The sequence below is a fragment of the Amblyomma maculatum genome, chromosome 11 (assembly GCF_055883805.1).
Source record: "Amblyomma maculatum isolate TAMU_Amacu chromosome 11, ASM5588380v1, whole genome shotgun sequence".
Taxonomy (NCBI): Eukaryota; Metazoa; Arthropoda; class Arachnida; order Ixodida; family Ixodidae; genus Amblyomma; species Amblyomma maculatum.
This window is the reverse complement of record NC_139354.1, coordinates 124,451,789-124,468,242: the sequence shown is the minus strand read 5'-3', so window position 1 is coordinate 124,468,242 and position 16,454 is coordinate 124,451,789. Positions and strand designations below refer to the sequence as shown.

Sequence of the window (16,454 nt, the reverse complement as noted above, 5' to 3'; positions counted from 1 at the left end):
CGAACCTTATAAAGCATGAAATTTTTGAAACTTGATCATAGGAGGAGAGGCATTGGCCAGCGGCACCATGTGAAATATTGTAGCGTGTGCAACAGCAGCCGCTAGGCGGCTGCTCATCGAGTCTCGTGCGCGTACTTGAAGACGTGGCCCCGTGGCGTTCGAGAAGAAGGTGAAGTCTGCTGCTGTCACTCAGTGCTCTCTGGACCTGCTCTTCTGTGCTTACTAGGTCAACCCCTATTAAAACCAACCTTCTGGTTACGGGCCTGAACGGCTACGTGACAATATGCTGGAAGGTTTTTCCAGCAAGGTCGATCATATCCATACCATCAATCAGGTGATAGAAAAATGCTCGGAATATAACCAGCCCTTATACATAGCATTCATTGATTACGAAAAAGCATTTGACTCAGTTGAAACCTCGGCGGTGATGCAGGCATTGCGAAATCAGGGGGTAGACGAGCCATACGTGAAAGTGCTGGAAGATATATATAGTGGCTGCACAGCAACCATAGTTCTACATAAAGAAAGCAACAAAATTCCCATAAAGAAAGGTGTTAGGCAAGGAGACACAATCTCCCCAGTACTATTCACAGCTTGTTTAGAGGAAGTATTCAGAGACTTGGAATGGGAGCAGTTAGGGATAAGGGTAGATGGAGAATACCTCAGTAATCTGCGATTTGCTGATGACATTGCCTTGCTAAGCAACTCGGGAGATGAACTGCAAATAATGATTGATGACCTAGACAGGAAAAGTAGAAAGGTAGGCTTGAAAATCAATATGCAGAAGACTAAGGTAATGTTCAACAGCCTCGGGAAGGAACAGGAGTTTACATTAGGTAGCGAAATACTGGAAGTAGTAGGCGATTATATCTACTTAGGACAGGTAGTAACCGCAGATCCGGATCATGAAAAGGAAATAACAAGAAGAATAAGATTGGGATGGAGCGCATTTGGCAAGCACTCGCAGATTATGACTAGCAGCTTACCGGTATCGCTCAAGAGGAAAGTATACAACAGTTGCATCTTGCCTGTACTCACCTATGGGGCTGAAACGTGGAGGCTAACCAAGAGAGTTCTACTTAAGTTGAGGACAACCCAGAGGGCTATGGAACGAAAAATGGTAGGGGTAACATTAAGAGATAGAAAGCGTGCAGAGTGGGTCAGAGAAATAACTCAAGTTAACGACATTCTAGTGGAAATTAAGAAGAAGAAATGGACATGGGCAGGACATGTAGTGCGAAGAGAGGATAACCGATGGTCGCTGAGGGTAACAAACTGGATTCCAAGGGAAGGAAAGCGTAGCAGGGGGCGGCAGAAAGTTAGGTGGGCGGATGAGATTAAGAAGTTCGCAGGGGTCAAGTGGATGCAGCTAGCACAGAACCGGGTTAAGTGGAGAGATATGGGAGAGGCCTTCGCCCTGCAGTGGGTATAATCAGGCTGATGATGATGATGATGATGATGATGATGATGATGATGATGATGCGCGATGGGCATCATAGTGTTTTCGTGTAATTGTTTGCCAAATGAAAGCTGGCCATTGTTAAAGATACGCGGTGGTGCAGTGGTAAGGCGCCCGACTACTGTGCCAGAGTACCCATGTTCGATCCCGATCACAGGCGACTGCGTTTTGATGAAGCAGAAACGAAGTGGCATCCGTGTGTTGTGCGATGTCAGTGCACGTTAAAGATCCTAAAGTAGTCGAAATTCCTCCGGAGCCCTCCACTATGGCATGCCTTGTTCTGTTTCCGCTTGCACTTCCACCACCTTCCTTCCTTTCCTTACGGCGCGGTCCAGTAGTCCACAGAACAAGTGCGAGAGATACCGCGCGTTTCCTTTTTTGTGAACCAATTATACTATATATATATATATATATATATATATATATATATATATATATATATATATATATATATTCATTTATTTATATATATAAGACGTTTATTTACACAGATTGTAGGACACGCTGGAGATTAGCACACCACAGCGGACAGACCCAGCTTCCTCGTCCTCTTCTGCTTATTCCGCCAAACCTCATCTTCCTTCAATAAGAACAGCGGGAAGTGCGTGACACTGCCCCCGTCGCAGACGATGCCCGCCGGGCGAGTCAAGGTTCGTCACGTTGATAGAAGGGCTTCATGCGGGCCACGTGGACTACTTGAGTCTTCCGAGAACGGCGCCCTTGGGTGGTCACGCGAGAGACTACAAAGTTTACTGCGCTGAGGTGTTCCAATACAACGAAAGGGCCAGTATAGTGGTGCAACAGTTATGGCACAAGCCGCGCTTACGGAGCGGCGTCCAAAGCCACACCAAGTCACCAGGGACATAATTAACATCTTGATGACGCTTGTCGTAGCGTTGCTTGTAGCATTCCTGGGAGGCTAGATTGCGAAGTCTAGCGAGTCGAAGAGCTTCTTCAGCCACAGAGAGATTGTGCGCTAGTGAAGTTTCAGCAGGGAGTGAGAAAGGCAGAAACGTGTCCAAAGTGCTTCGTGGAGGTCGTGCATAGAGAATAAAAAACGGACTGTAGCCTGTCGTTTAGTGTTTAGCAGTGTTAAATGCGTATGTTATAAACGGAAGGACTTCATCCCAGGTTTTGTGGCGGGAGTCGACATACATTGCAAGCATATTGCTACGCGTCTGATGGGTGCGTTCGGTAAGACCGTTTGTTCGTGGTGGTAAGGTGCTGAATGGCGAAAATGGGATGAGCAGAGGCGAAGAAGTTCTTCTACAACTTCTGTCGTAAACTGTCGGCCACGATCGCTTATTAACACACGAGGAGGCCCATGTCGAAGAATGATGGACCGTAGGAGGAACGCCGAGACATCAGAAGCAGTGGCTGACGGTATAGCAGCAGTTTCACAGTACCGCGTAAGGTAGTCTACGCACACTATGACCCAGCGGTTTCCGTTGGAGGAAAGGGGAAAGGGCCCTAGAAGATCAATTCCAGCCTGTTCGAATGGGGTTCGTGGTGGCGTTATAGGCTGAAGATGACCCGGCGGTGAGCAGGTTGGGTGCTTGAAACGCTGGCATTGGAGGCAGCTGGCCACATAACGTTGAGTAGTTTGACGCATCTTCGGCCAATAAAAACGTTTCTTAGTCCTGTGCAAAGTCGTTGCGAAACCCAACTGTCCAGCTGTGGCATCGTCTTGCATTACCCGAAGAACCTGACCCCTAAGACTTGTAGGAACTACCAGAAGAAGCCGCGCACCTACTGACGAGTAGTTCTTCCTGTATAGTACACCGTCACGAATGCAGAATGAGATCGTAGTATTCCAGGAACTTGCTGCCTCAAAAAGCGGCGCCAACTCATTGTCGTGCCGCTGCTCAATCTTGAATTCACCAACATCAGGGAAACTTGCAAAGATAGCAGCTATATATTCATCCAAGACCTCATTGTCGCAATCAGTAGTTTCAAGTGGCAACCGTGACAAGCAGTCAGCATCACCGTGCTTACGACCACTCTTAAAAGACACAGTAAAATTGAATTCTTGAAGGCGCAAATCCCACCGCGCAAGGCGTCCACAGGGGTCACGAAGGTTTACAAGCCAACATAAGGAATGATGGTCCGTCACAATTTTAAACGCACATCCATAAAGATATGACCGTTGCACACCGAATACAACAGCTAAGCATTCCTGTTCAGTTACTGTGTAATTACGCTCAGCCTTGCTCAAAGAACGGCTTGCATACGCAATGACATGTTCATCGCCATTGTGGCGCTATATGAGCACAGCACCAATTCCAACTGCGCTGGCGTCAGTGTGAAGTTCTGTTGGAGCTTATGGACAGAAGTGGCGTAGTACTGGTCCTAATGTCAAAATAAACTTTAACTGACGAAAGGCGGAGTCACAATCCGCAGTCTACTTGAAAGGCACATCTTTTTGCAGAAGACAAGTAAGGGGATATGCTAGATTAGCAAACTTCGGAACAAAACGCCGGAAATAAGAGCAAAGCCCCAAAAAACTCCTGAGCTGTTTTAACGATTTCGATCTTTTTCGGATCAGGCCTGACTCCATCCTTCTCTATGAGATGTCCAAGTACCACAGTCTGGCGTTCTCCAAAACGACATTTCTTGGAATTGAGTACCAGACCAGCTTTATAAATATACTCCAAGACAATCTCTAATCGACTGTTGTGTTCATGAAAAGTCCCGAATATCACTACATCGTCCAAATAACACATACAAATGTGCCACTTCACCCCGCGCAAAACTGCATCCATGAATCTTTCGAACGTGGCTGGAGCGTTACATAATCCAAACGGCATCACATTATATTCATACAGCCCGTCTGGGGTCATGAATGCCGTCTTTTCTTTATCTTCCGGGTTCATGGGGATGTGCCAATAGCCTGATCGCAGGTCAACTGAGGAAAAATAGGAGGCGGAATGTAAGCAATCATTGGCGTCATCAATACGTGGCAGGGGATACACGTCCTTCTTGGTGACAGTATTCAGACGTCGATAATCAGCACAAAATCGCCATGTGCCATCTTTCTTTTTGACTAGAATCACAGGGGCAGCCCACGGACTAGACGATTACTGAATAATGCCCTTATGCAGCATTTCACGAACTTGTTCTTCGATTGCTTGGCGCTCTGATGGGGATACACGATAAGGCTTCTGGCGGATTGGATCACCAGTTCCTGTATTGATTCTGTGCTGAGTACGGGAAATGGGAATCCGTGGTGGCGAGTCCCGAGAGAAATCGAAAGCAGCAGTATGTTTCGCCAGAACTTCCACTAAACTGTGACGGTCACTTGTTGGCAGGAATTTGTTAATCATGGCAAGAAATTTTTTCTCATCTTCTTGTTAGCGTGCGGTAGGCTGGGAATTGTCTGTGCTGAGCACGGCCACTGATTTAAAAGTGTCTTCGTCAAAGGTGACAAGTTTAGACCACGGGGTAGTACAACAGGTTCGTTAGAGCAGTTAGTCGTCCACAAAGAAGAATGGCCATTCATGACTGAGATGATGCAGCGGGGAATCAGAATACTTTTCTCGCAGTTGAGGGTGAGTGGTTCAACCACAGCGTCGAACGCGTCACTGGCACAGCTGGAACTAACAACTCGTATAAACTCTGCTGACATTGCAGGAATGACTAAGTCGTCCGAAACCGAAAGCGTGCTAGGATGGGTCAGCGAATTTTCACGCAAATCAGATTCAATTCGAGTGCACACAGAAATGTCTCCATTGCGAAAGTCTAGAGTGGCCCTACATTGTTCCAAGAAATCGAGTCCAAGAATTACGTCATGCGTTGTTCGAGTAAGTACTGCGAATTCAGTTCGGAATGTGTGGCCGGCGATAACAAGATTCACGGAACAGACTCCAAGCGGCTTAAGCGGTTCGCCACCAACGCCACATAATGTTGTCGCACTATCCCAAGCAAACATTATTTTACGACCAAGGCAATTTTTAAAAGCGAGACTTATAATAGAAATAGTTGCACCTGTGTCCAACAACGCCGTAGCACGTATACCGTCCACAAACACTTCAATTCGGTTCTTCAACATCGAAACGGGCAGAGGCATGGGTAAGCTAGAATCATTTGCGACCTCACCTCCATCGGCCGCACTCACTAGTTTCCCGGAGGTGGCGACCGTCGTCGGGGAGAAGGGGAGCGTGGTAGGCGCCGAGATGGTGGTGTCAGGCTGCGGTCAGAGGCCGGTGAATCGTTTCCCTTCAACGCCATTCTGCGTTCTTGTCGGCTAGCTGTTGCTCTGTACTCATTCCGGCCAGGTGTTCTTCTATATGAATCATCATTGTCAGCAGGAAGCCTTGTACGGGAGTTCACCCACTGTCGGCGATACTGCTGGTACTTACGACAGTTGCGGCAAAAGCGGGAAATGTGGCCGATCATTTCACAGGCATAACACACTGGCGGCTCACGTTCATTCGATGAATAAGGCTCATCGTCGCTTGTATTAAATGTTTCATGCTCTGGATGTGGTCGACGAGGAGGACGAGAGTGCTCGCTGTTGTAGGCGTTGATTGTGAGAGGGTGGATGTTCGGGCAATGAGCAGCAGAGCATCGGGTGTCCGAAGGAGACGTAGCAGACGGGTCATAACAGGTAGAAGATACGCTATTGTCTGACGAAGAGGTGCCACTGTAGACGGGTCTGACCTGGCCCCCAATATCTTGATGCCTCTGAAGCTCTTCGCGGACGATCTGGCGAATTGTATCTTCTAGGCTTGTTGTTTCAGACACATCCACACTAGCGACAGTTGTCACATTAGGCAGCCGACCAAACTTCGGAATGATACGGCGTCGCTTCAAAGATTCAAACGTGCGGCAGTGTCGTGCTACATCAGCGGTGGTATTCAGATAGTCCTTGCAGATAAGAAAGTTGTACACGTCTTGCGCTATTCCTTTCAGAAGATGACCCACTCTGTCTTCCTCAATCATCCGAGCATCAACTATTCTGCACAGCTTGAGGACTACTTGTATTTAAGTTGTGCAGGTCTCCCCCGGTACTTGCGCTCGTTGAGCCAGAGTCTGTTCGGCGCTTTTTTTTCGAGCATCGGCATCTTCAAATCCCGCTCTCATTTCTTCCATGAAGCAATCCCAGGCGGTAAGAGATGCTTCATGATTGTCAAACCATGTTAGCGCAGTTTCTTCAAGAAAAAATACCGCATTCGCCAACTTGGCAGTCGCATCCCAGCGGTTGTATTTGCTCACCCGATTGTAGTGGGTGAGCCAGTCATCTACGTCTTCCCGGGCTTGCCATAGAAGTGCCGGAGTTCCCGATAAGGCTGCGCGGTGGTCGGATGAGCTGCTGGCGTGGGCTGCGTTGAACCATCTGCTTGCGCTATCTCCGCCCGAAGGGGGCGTAGCCCAGCAATTCTGCTCTGGCGAAGTAGGAGAGGTTCCGTGGTGATCTGTAGCCCGCAAACTCCACCACACTTGTTACGACGTTTATTTACACAGATGGTAGGATACGCTGGAGATTAGCACACCGCAGCGGACAGACCCAGCTTCCTCGTACTCTCCTGCTTATTCCGCCAAACCTCACCTTCCTTCAATAAGAACCGCGGGAAGTGCGTGACAATATATATAGTATAATTGGATCACATGAATGGATGGATGGAATATAAGAGCGTCCCTTTTGAAACGGGGTGGTAGCAGTAGCTATCATGCTTATTTTTCTCCACATATCTTAATTATTGATTTAGAATGGTTAACTAAACCATCATTCTATTTATTAATTTTTTGTTGCTACATTACTAACATTATGTCACTTCTCTGCTTTTAGGCCACCAATCTTCCAGTCGTTTTTTGCTAGTTTCCACCGCCGATTTATTCACCCGGCCACTGTTATCTCTAAACCCCAGAGCTCCAGGAACCGTGATTGCGCCCACATCAACTTGCGGATGGATACCTTTACATTCGAGTATAATATGGTCCAGTGTTTCACTGGAGGTTCCACATATAGCACATGCGTCAGCTCCATTGTTAAATTTCTTTTTGTAGCTGAGCGTTCTAAGCCATCCTGATCTTGCTTCAAAACGTAGGGCACTGCCTCTTGAGTTATCAAAGAAATCTTCCTGATCTGCATTTTCCACTTACGGTATAGTTCCACACTCTATTTCTTTTCCATCGAATTTATCCAATTTTTACCTTCTGTGTTTTTCACCGGTTGCTTATGCTCTTTATTTCTCCGTCCTTGTGAATAGCATACTTACTAGTTAGTTTTCTAGTTGTTTTCCTCCATTGAGAATCAACGCTTTTTAGGTACAGGTATTTAAATAATTTAGCTGCCCATCTGTACTGTCCAATTTCCTCAGGCGTTCCTCATATAATATTTTACTCTGAGCTTCCCGTACTTCGAAAGATGTCCAGCCCATATCTCCCTGTACCGCCTCATTTGTAGTTTTGCCGTGGGCACCTAGTGCTAATCGTCCAACGGATCTCTGATTTGTTTCTAATGTCGACTGTACCTCTGATTTTAGGCACAAAACCGCATTTCCGAATGTAAGTCCGGGCATCATAATTCCTTTCCAAATACCCTCAAAACCTCATACCTATTGTATCCCCACAATGCCCTATGCTTCATTATCCCGGCATTCCTTCGCCCTTTGGCCTTAAGTGATTGCTCATGCTTTCCAATCTATGCCAATCCTTCGTTTACCCATACCCCCAGATATTTATATTCTGCTACTCTAGGTATTTCAAGGCCTTGTATTTTAAGACCCTGATCAGTTGAGCCGTTGAAAATCATCAGACCCGACTTAACTGCGCTGAAACTGAAGCTAGAGTGTCCCCTTCGTCTCCGCAATACTTAACTAGAGTTCGCAATTCTTTCAGACTCCCAGCTAGCAGCACACTATCGTCTGCATACATCAAACCGGGGAGGCGCTGCTCTACCGCCTTTCCACCTAATCTATATGACAGGTTAAAACCTAGGTTACTCTCTTGTATCCTCCGTTCCAGGTTTATCATATATTGCATCAACAGCACCGGTGACAGAGGACAGCCTCGTCTTAATCCTTTGCATACTTTGACATCCTCCGTACTTCTTATCCCTTCCCACGTAATTTCTACTTTGTTATCCCGGTATATTTCCTGTAGGTACTCTATTATCTCATAACCGACACCTTTTTCTTTTGATTTGTCCCAGAGGAGTTCCCTGCCTACGCTGTCGTATGCCCCGTTTATGTCCAGAAAGGCCAAATACAAAGGTCTTTTTTCCACTCTAGATATTTCGATGCATTGGGTAAGCACGAACAGGCTGTCATCTGAACGCCTACCATTTCTAAAGGCGTTCTGAAGTTCTCAGAGTATCTTGTTACTTTCTACCCATGCTTGCACCTTTAATTTCACCGCCTGCATGGCTAACCTGTACATAACAGATGTTATGGTAATCGGCCTGTAGGATTTTATGTGCATCCTGTCTCCTTTCCCTTTATAAATCAAATTCATTTTACTCTGCCGCCAGCTGTCCGGAATTTGCTTATTCGTTATGACTGTTTCCAGAGCTTTTAACAACGTTTCCTTACTTTTGGAACGAGTTCATTAATCAGCTTGATCGGAATTACAACTATTCCTGTAGATGTGTTTTTAGGAATATGTTTTTCTGCCTTTTTCCAGTTTAGATTGGTCAATTCTAAGCTGCTTTGTATTCTGCTACCTTGTGTTGCTTCCTGATTTGCGGAGATTGCCCTATCGTCTCTCTTAAATGACTCGGCTATAACTGATGTAATGTAGTTCACTGCGTTGTCTCCCTTTAAACAATTTCCCTTGTTATCTTGAATCCGATCCTACTTTCTTTGAGTCTTCTTCCCTAGCCAGCTTATATGGTTCCAGAATTTTCTTGCTCCGCCTCTAGTGGCATCGTGTATGTCAGCAATCCAGCGATTGGTGGACTCCTTTATTTTACTTTGAAACGAGGGCCTGTACCTCAAGTTTCTTTTGTCAATATGATTCCCATTTTTGGTCGATTTCCTACTGAGATACTTGTGATTTCTTTGCCACTCGGTGTTTCCTTGAAGCAGCCCGTCGTTGTTCAATAGATTCCCTGATTTCCTTATTCCACCAGCTCCGTGGCTTCCTCTTTCATTCCGGCGGTTTGCTACTTTAACCTCCTGAATTTTTCTCCTTATGAGTAGTTCTACGTGTTCATAATCACAGTCTTAAATGGGGCTTTTCTCTATTGCTCCCTCTCTGTCTGCTGCTATCTGCGCTATTTGATCGTCGTTTAGTTTTGCGTTTACGTTTTGTCTAAGTTCCATTTCTCTTTTCATCAAGGGCCCCATCTGCAGAATACGTTTATGATCGCTTCCCAGACTACACTCGCCTTCTTCGTCTATTTCCATTTTTGTGACCTTGCTATAAATTTCCTGCGACATTAGACAATAGTCAATGGTCGTCTTGCCTGCTGCGGGATTCCCACGTGATTTGGCCTTCACATTTTGTTTCTCTATTTACTATAACCAAATTGTGTCGCTCACAGAAATCTAGCATTAGCTTCCCGTTACAAATCGTGTATCCATCCAGATCGTCGATGTGGCCGTTCATGTCCCCCAGTAGAATAATATTGGCCCCGTTTCCAAACTGGCTTATATCGTTACTGAGACATTCAAAAAGCTCCTTGTTTTCTTGCCTGCAAGTGATGTCCGGTTCCTAAATAAACTACCCCTAGCCATGTCCTTATGCCGGTAATTGTTTATGAAACCCAGATATGTTCTTTACAAGATGATTTAATTCTTTGCCAATTTGTTCCTTGGTGTATTAACATACCTACCTCTCCACCCTTTTTTCCGTTCTGGTTCTGTTGCACCCTTCCCAGACGTAGCCTTCTATAAACGGCAGATCTTCTAGATCCCTGAGATGAGTCTCACAAGGAGCGTACACACCCATTTTGTCATCCTTCAACTGCTGTTCTATCTCTAGCCATTTCGCTCTTTTTCTACCTCCTTGCATGTTTATGTAGCTGATCCTAGTGCTAAATTTGTTTTTTGTACTTATCTTTCTCGACCTACTCTTTACCATTTGGGGGGGGCTCAGCCTCCATTATTACACTTGCTTCTACTTCACTTCTAACTACCTCTGCGCACGGAGTCCTCGCGGATCTCCTAAAAAAGGTACAGCCCTGCCTGCCAGGCGCCAGCCGATCTCTGCTCCCACCCGTCTGTTAAAATGAATGCCATCTCGCTGAAAAGCCCTACCAAAACCTGCTTTACGCACATCCCTGTTTACCTCAACCACTTGAAAACGCTTCTCGAGGCTTAACTTTCTTATGGCCTGATTAACTGTCATCACGTCATTTTCCAGCTTTCTGTTCAATGCTAGCACCTCTGGTACTGTGCATACAACTATCTGTGTTTGCTATGCTATCTCCCTGATCTCGTCAACTCCCTTAGCTAAACTTTCCACCACTCCTGCAGCGTTACCATTTAGGACGTCGTTTAGCCCCGCGGCTGCTATTACCATACTGCGCTCTGCGGAATTCTTCAACAGCCTGTTTTTACTCTCTTTCAGCACAACCCTCATTGTTCCCCCTGGGAAGGCTCCAACCAACACTCTCTTATCACCCTTTACACTTTCCAAGATATCTCGCTTGCACCTGTTCATGTTAGAATCTCCGACGATAAGCACTTGGGCCTTCTATCTCCCTCTCCCAACTGTTGGCTCCTGCTTTCGGTTATCTGTGTCCTTATCTCTGGGATTTTCATTCTTCCTTACTTCCTTTTTTTCCGGCTTCTTAGCTGCTTCTAAATAACTCTGACGGTTCGGACCCGCCTGACCTACTTTGCTTATGCCTTCCATGTCAGTGCTGGCCCCAGCCATGTGGCCCGCATTGGAATGTTTGTCCTCGTTGGTTCCAAGGATAAAGTCGCCCCCCCCCCCTTTTTTTTCAGGAAGCTGTCCAAGCAGTTTCTGATTTTCCGCCCTTAGCAAAGGTACTTCATTTTCTACATCCTCCACACGAGACACTAAACTGCCCCTTTCTTGATCAAATCTATCTAGACGCGCATTCAATACGCAACACCGAAACAAAAAGTCACTGCCTTCCGCTTCACCTACAGAGTCAAAACGCGTTTCTTTGAGATTAACCTGCCCCTCACAATGAGTACGCTTTACCTTCTTTTGATTGCACATCTTAAGCGCTCATCGACTGAACTATATCTATTACGAATTCTCAGAATATACAAATTGCCAAAAGAAGACACAAGAAACGACTAGCAAACACGCGTTAAAAACCAATTCTTATAATGCTAATAGCCTAGAAAAAAGTATTTATCTAAACAGGATAGTTAAAGAATGAAAGCCAAGAAAACCTAGCTGCCGGCACGAAAAACCAGGTCGCTAAGACAAATAGCTAAAATCTATTCTTTAGGCTGCAGCTAACATAACTAGCTGAAAACGAAATAAAGTTGATAAAATAAAGAACTCATCTATTTGACGTTTCGGAAGCTCCCGCTGTCGCCAATCCGTCCGTTTCCGGTAGCCACGTGCAATCGGAGGAGCGATGGAACACGCGTCCGCACCACACGGCTGTCAAATATATATATATATATATATATATATATATATATATATATATATATATATATATATATATATATATATATATATATATATATATATATATATATATATATGTATATATATATATATATATATATATATATATTTAAAGGAAAGAAGCCAACAGTCGGCGAGGCCAAGGAAAGCATTGGGGATTATGTTTTATGTCTTTTTTAAATTTCTACCTGAGTAATCAAAGAAATGAGTAATGTAATCCACTTAGGGGAAAGATAATTAAACACAAAGTAGAAGAAAAAACAACGTGCCGATGGTGGTGACCGAACCCACGATCTCCGAATATCGCGTCCGGTGCTCTTCCAACTGAGCTACATTGGCCACTGTCCGCCCAGCTACTTTCTCGGGTATTAATGTTGTCTGTATACAAACCTTGAGAGTGTTCACTAGCGCCACCCTCAACCATAGCGGCGGACGTGGAACGTCCTGTGTTACCGCCAGCGTCACGTAGAACGTGATCAAGAGCGAGGGCGAAAGCTGTGCTAGAACCCTCTTACGCTACCTATGGCTTCAAGACTGCCAGCGCCGAGACCCCCGTAAGCTACAAGCAGATAAATGAAGGGGTAAGGAGGGTGCTCGTTATAATACATGAAGGAAAGAAGCCAACAGTCGGCGAGGCCAAGGAAAGCATTGGGGATTATGTTTTATGTTTTTTTTTTATTTTTACTTGAATAATCACAGAAATGAGTAATGTAATCTTAGTAATGTAAAAGCAGTAATGTAATGAGTAATGTAAAAGCAGATTAGATTACTAATTTCTGTAATTATTCAAGTAAAAATTAAAAAAAAGACATAAAACATAATCCCCAGTGCTTTCCTTGGCCTCGCCGACTGTTGGCTTCTTTCCTTCATGTATTATAACGAGCACCCTCATTTCCCCGCCATTTATCTGCTTGTAGCTTACGGAGGTCTCGGCACTGGCAGTCTTCAAGTCATAGGTAGCGTAAGAGGGTTCTAGCACAGCTTTCGCCCTCGCTCTTGATCACGTTCTACGTGACGCTGGCGGTAACACAGGACGTTCCACGTCCGCCGCTATGGTTGAGGGTGGCGCTGGTGAACACTCTCAAGGTTCGTATACAGACAACATAAATACCCAAGCAAGTATCAGGGGGGACAGCGGCCAATGTATCTCAGTTGATATAATCCAAAATTGCAAACAATGCATCATGTGAACAAAGTCAAACGCCTTTTCTAGGTCGAGCTGAAGAAGCGCGACCCTCGCGCTAGCAAGGCCACAACATTCCAGCACGCACCTCGCCTTATGAATATTTGTTGTAATGGACCGGCCCTTTATACCACACGTCTGGTTGGAGCCAACGATATGTTTTATCACTGTCTGAAGCCTGGCTGCCAGAACTTTCGTCAGTATTTTGTAATCCACATTTGTTAAAGAAATAGGCCTGTATGACGTCACAAATTTTAGTTTCTCTGTTTGGTTTGTCTTAGGAATTAACACTGTGTGTGAGGATGCGAAAGAAGGAGGAAGTGCACCAAGTTCATAGCCTTCGTTAAATACTGCAGCTAACAATGGGGACAGATCTAGCTTGAATGCTTTATAAAAGGTTGCGCTCAAACCATCCGGCCCAGGCGACTTTCCTGGGTTCAGATTATCAATGGCGCGTTCAACCTCGTCCTCGGAAATCGGCTGCTCTTTCTTTTTTTGTGGTGGCATCCAGTCGTGGCAAGGAGGAAAGAAACACCTGCTTAAACGGCTCCAACTGCATGTCCCGAAAAGCAAACAGCTCCTGATAATAGTCGAAGAACGCACGTGCAATGTCGTTCTTATCTGTCACGAGGCTTCCGTTCCATTCTACATCGGTTATGTCATTTCGATGAGCCTGTGGTTTTTCAAGACCCAGAGCCCGCTTAGTGGGCGTCTCGCCGGCGACCCATCTTTCGGCCCTGGCGTAAACGAGCGCTCCTCGATATCGGTCCTCGTCTAATAATTCCAGTTTCATTTTTATCTTTCTGATGTCCTCTTTGTAACCCCCCCCCCCCCCCCCCCCCTTCTTACACTTCTGCGCTATTAACTTCTTTAATGTTGATCTTAGGCCTGCTTCTTCTCGCGCTTTTCGTTATGGCGAATACAGCTGGCTCTTTCTATCGCTTTCATTTTAATTTCTTGCTTGCGCAGTTCCCATTGCTCCCCGATGCTGCTGTTAGGTCGTTTATTTATTTCATTTAGCTTCTGTACAATAGTTTCGATTAAGTTATCGTCTTCTAAAAGTTTGGAATTCAGCTTCCAAAGGTCCCACACAAAACGTTTGCTTGGGCTTCTAGCTCCTATAGTGCATTTTACCAGACAATGATCGGAGAAGGACATTGGGATAACAGAATAATTTTTACACTTCGGTATCACATCCAACGATAAATAAATTCGGTCAAGTCGAGCATGACTAGAACTCTAAAAATGGGTGTATTACACGCTGCGCGCTCCCTCCAAGCACTCAGCAACATCTGTAATGAAAACTCTGCAATCATCTGCAACAAACAATCCGTGCTTGCATCTTTAAAGGGGCGGTTAGAGGTTTCGTCTCGGGCGCTTAAAACACAGTTGAAGTCACCCATAATTATCAGCTGCCTTGTTGAATCTAAGTATCGTTCGATGTTTTTAAAGAAAATGAGCCTGTCTTCAGCTGCATTTGGTGCATAAACGCAGAGAATGCGCCATTCACTGTTATGCAAAACCAGGTCACAAACAATCAACCTTCCGCACGTACACGAAATCACGGCCTGCACTGGCAACCGTTGACAAGAAGAAGGCACCCAGCCGACGTGCCCACTGCGTGACTAACAGCCACTTCGTACCGCCACGTGAAACGCTGCGCCATGCTCCCTGCCTCCTCCTCTCCCTCCACTTTAGTTTCCTGAGCTATTATCACAGAGGGCGTAGCCCTGGCGTACCGAAACTGCACAAAGCGGTTGATTGGTAATAAAGTACTAATGGAACCCATAAATGTGCGGCGTTCGGTACGTTAGGGTTGTCCCCTCAGCCCTCTTCTATTCTGCATTTATATCGAAACTTTATGCCTGTCTATTATGCAAAATCCATCTGTTCTGGACTTTCAACTGTACATGTCTGAGGTCAAACGTTTGGCGTACGCTGATGACGTGGCAGTGTTTTGCGCGAAGAAAGAAAGTATTCGCGCCGCAGTTGAAGTTGTGAAACATTTTAATGCGACCACAGGAAGTCCAGTAAACTGGGGAAAGTGTCTGGGCTTCTCGCACGGGGCGTGGACATCAACACCTGACTTTTTGCCAACGTTACATGGGTTACAGCACCCGTGAAGTATTCCGGCGTACCTCTAGAATTCTATGAAGAGAGCAAGCCATTTTGGCGCGCCCAAGTTCAGGAAATACGGGAGAAGGCTGACAAGTGGAAAGGATTGCCGCTGTCTATCTTTGCCCGAGCCACTGTGTGTAATCTATTTTTTGTTGCCAAGCTGTGGTACGTCATGCAAGCACCTCATTGTTCTAGGTTGAGTGTTCAAAAGCTACACCGAATCTTTGCTGTGTTTGTATGGGCATCAAGCTGGGAAAGATGTAGTCGGGATAACCTGTTCCGGCCAATTAAAGACGGAGGTCTCGGACTTGCTCACTTATTCGTGCACCAGCGTGTAAACAGATTTATTTTCTTTCGCGACGGCACCGACCCCTTTTTGCGCACTGTGTGCCAAGTGAGGCTCGCGCGGGCGTTGCCCAATTTCGTTTGCTTCGGAAAGCATGCCAGAGCGTCTTTCTAGTTTTTTCAAAGATGTTGTCAGCAGTGTTCGAATTCTGTCAGCTCCCTTCTCGACAGAATACTTAAGTTCAGTGAAAAAGAAGAACCTGTATAAAGCTGTTTGTGACGACATCTCTGTTCCTGTGTACAGAGTCTTGTAAAGCGGCTGTCTAGGTCAAGACGTACTGAAGCGTGTCAAAAGAATGCCAGTTTCTCCTGGGGTAAAGATGTTTTTCTTTAAGTTACATACAGGAACATTATCGGTACTAACGTTTTTTGAAAGCAAGGGCTTTTATCTGCCATGGGGTTCTCTCTGCTTAATATGTAAACAGCCAGAGACAATAGACCATGTATTTCTGCACTGTTGGGAGGGCATCTATTTTTGGGATGTGCTGCAAAGAACTGTTAAAAAAGAATTACCATTAGACTCATACGGGATTAGATTCCTGTCAACTGAAAATAATGATGGGATTCCCCTTGATACGGTTATGCTAATAGGCCTGCACAGTCTATGGCGGTCAAGAATGGCAGGTTTTCACTGTTACCCTGACCCTGATATATATATATATATATATATATATATATATATATATATATATATATAATATGAAATTGAGGATACGTTCCCTCTTTTCAGTAGCTATGCAAATGTAATTGAGCTGATTCGTTAATTTTATTTCACATGTTTTTCTTATT

General features: G+C 45.4%; 1 protein-coding gene across 1 annotated transcript in view; it reads left to right on the top strand.

The window, feature by feature from the left end:
- The window catches only part of LOC146174898 (uncharacterized), a 108,104-nt gene that overhangs the window by 90,305 nt on the left and 1,345 nt on the right, over window positions 1-16,454 (top strand). The gene's annotated exons all lie outside the window — the stretch shown is intronic.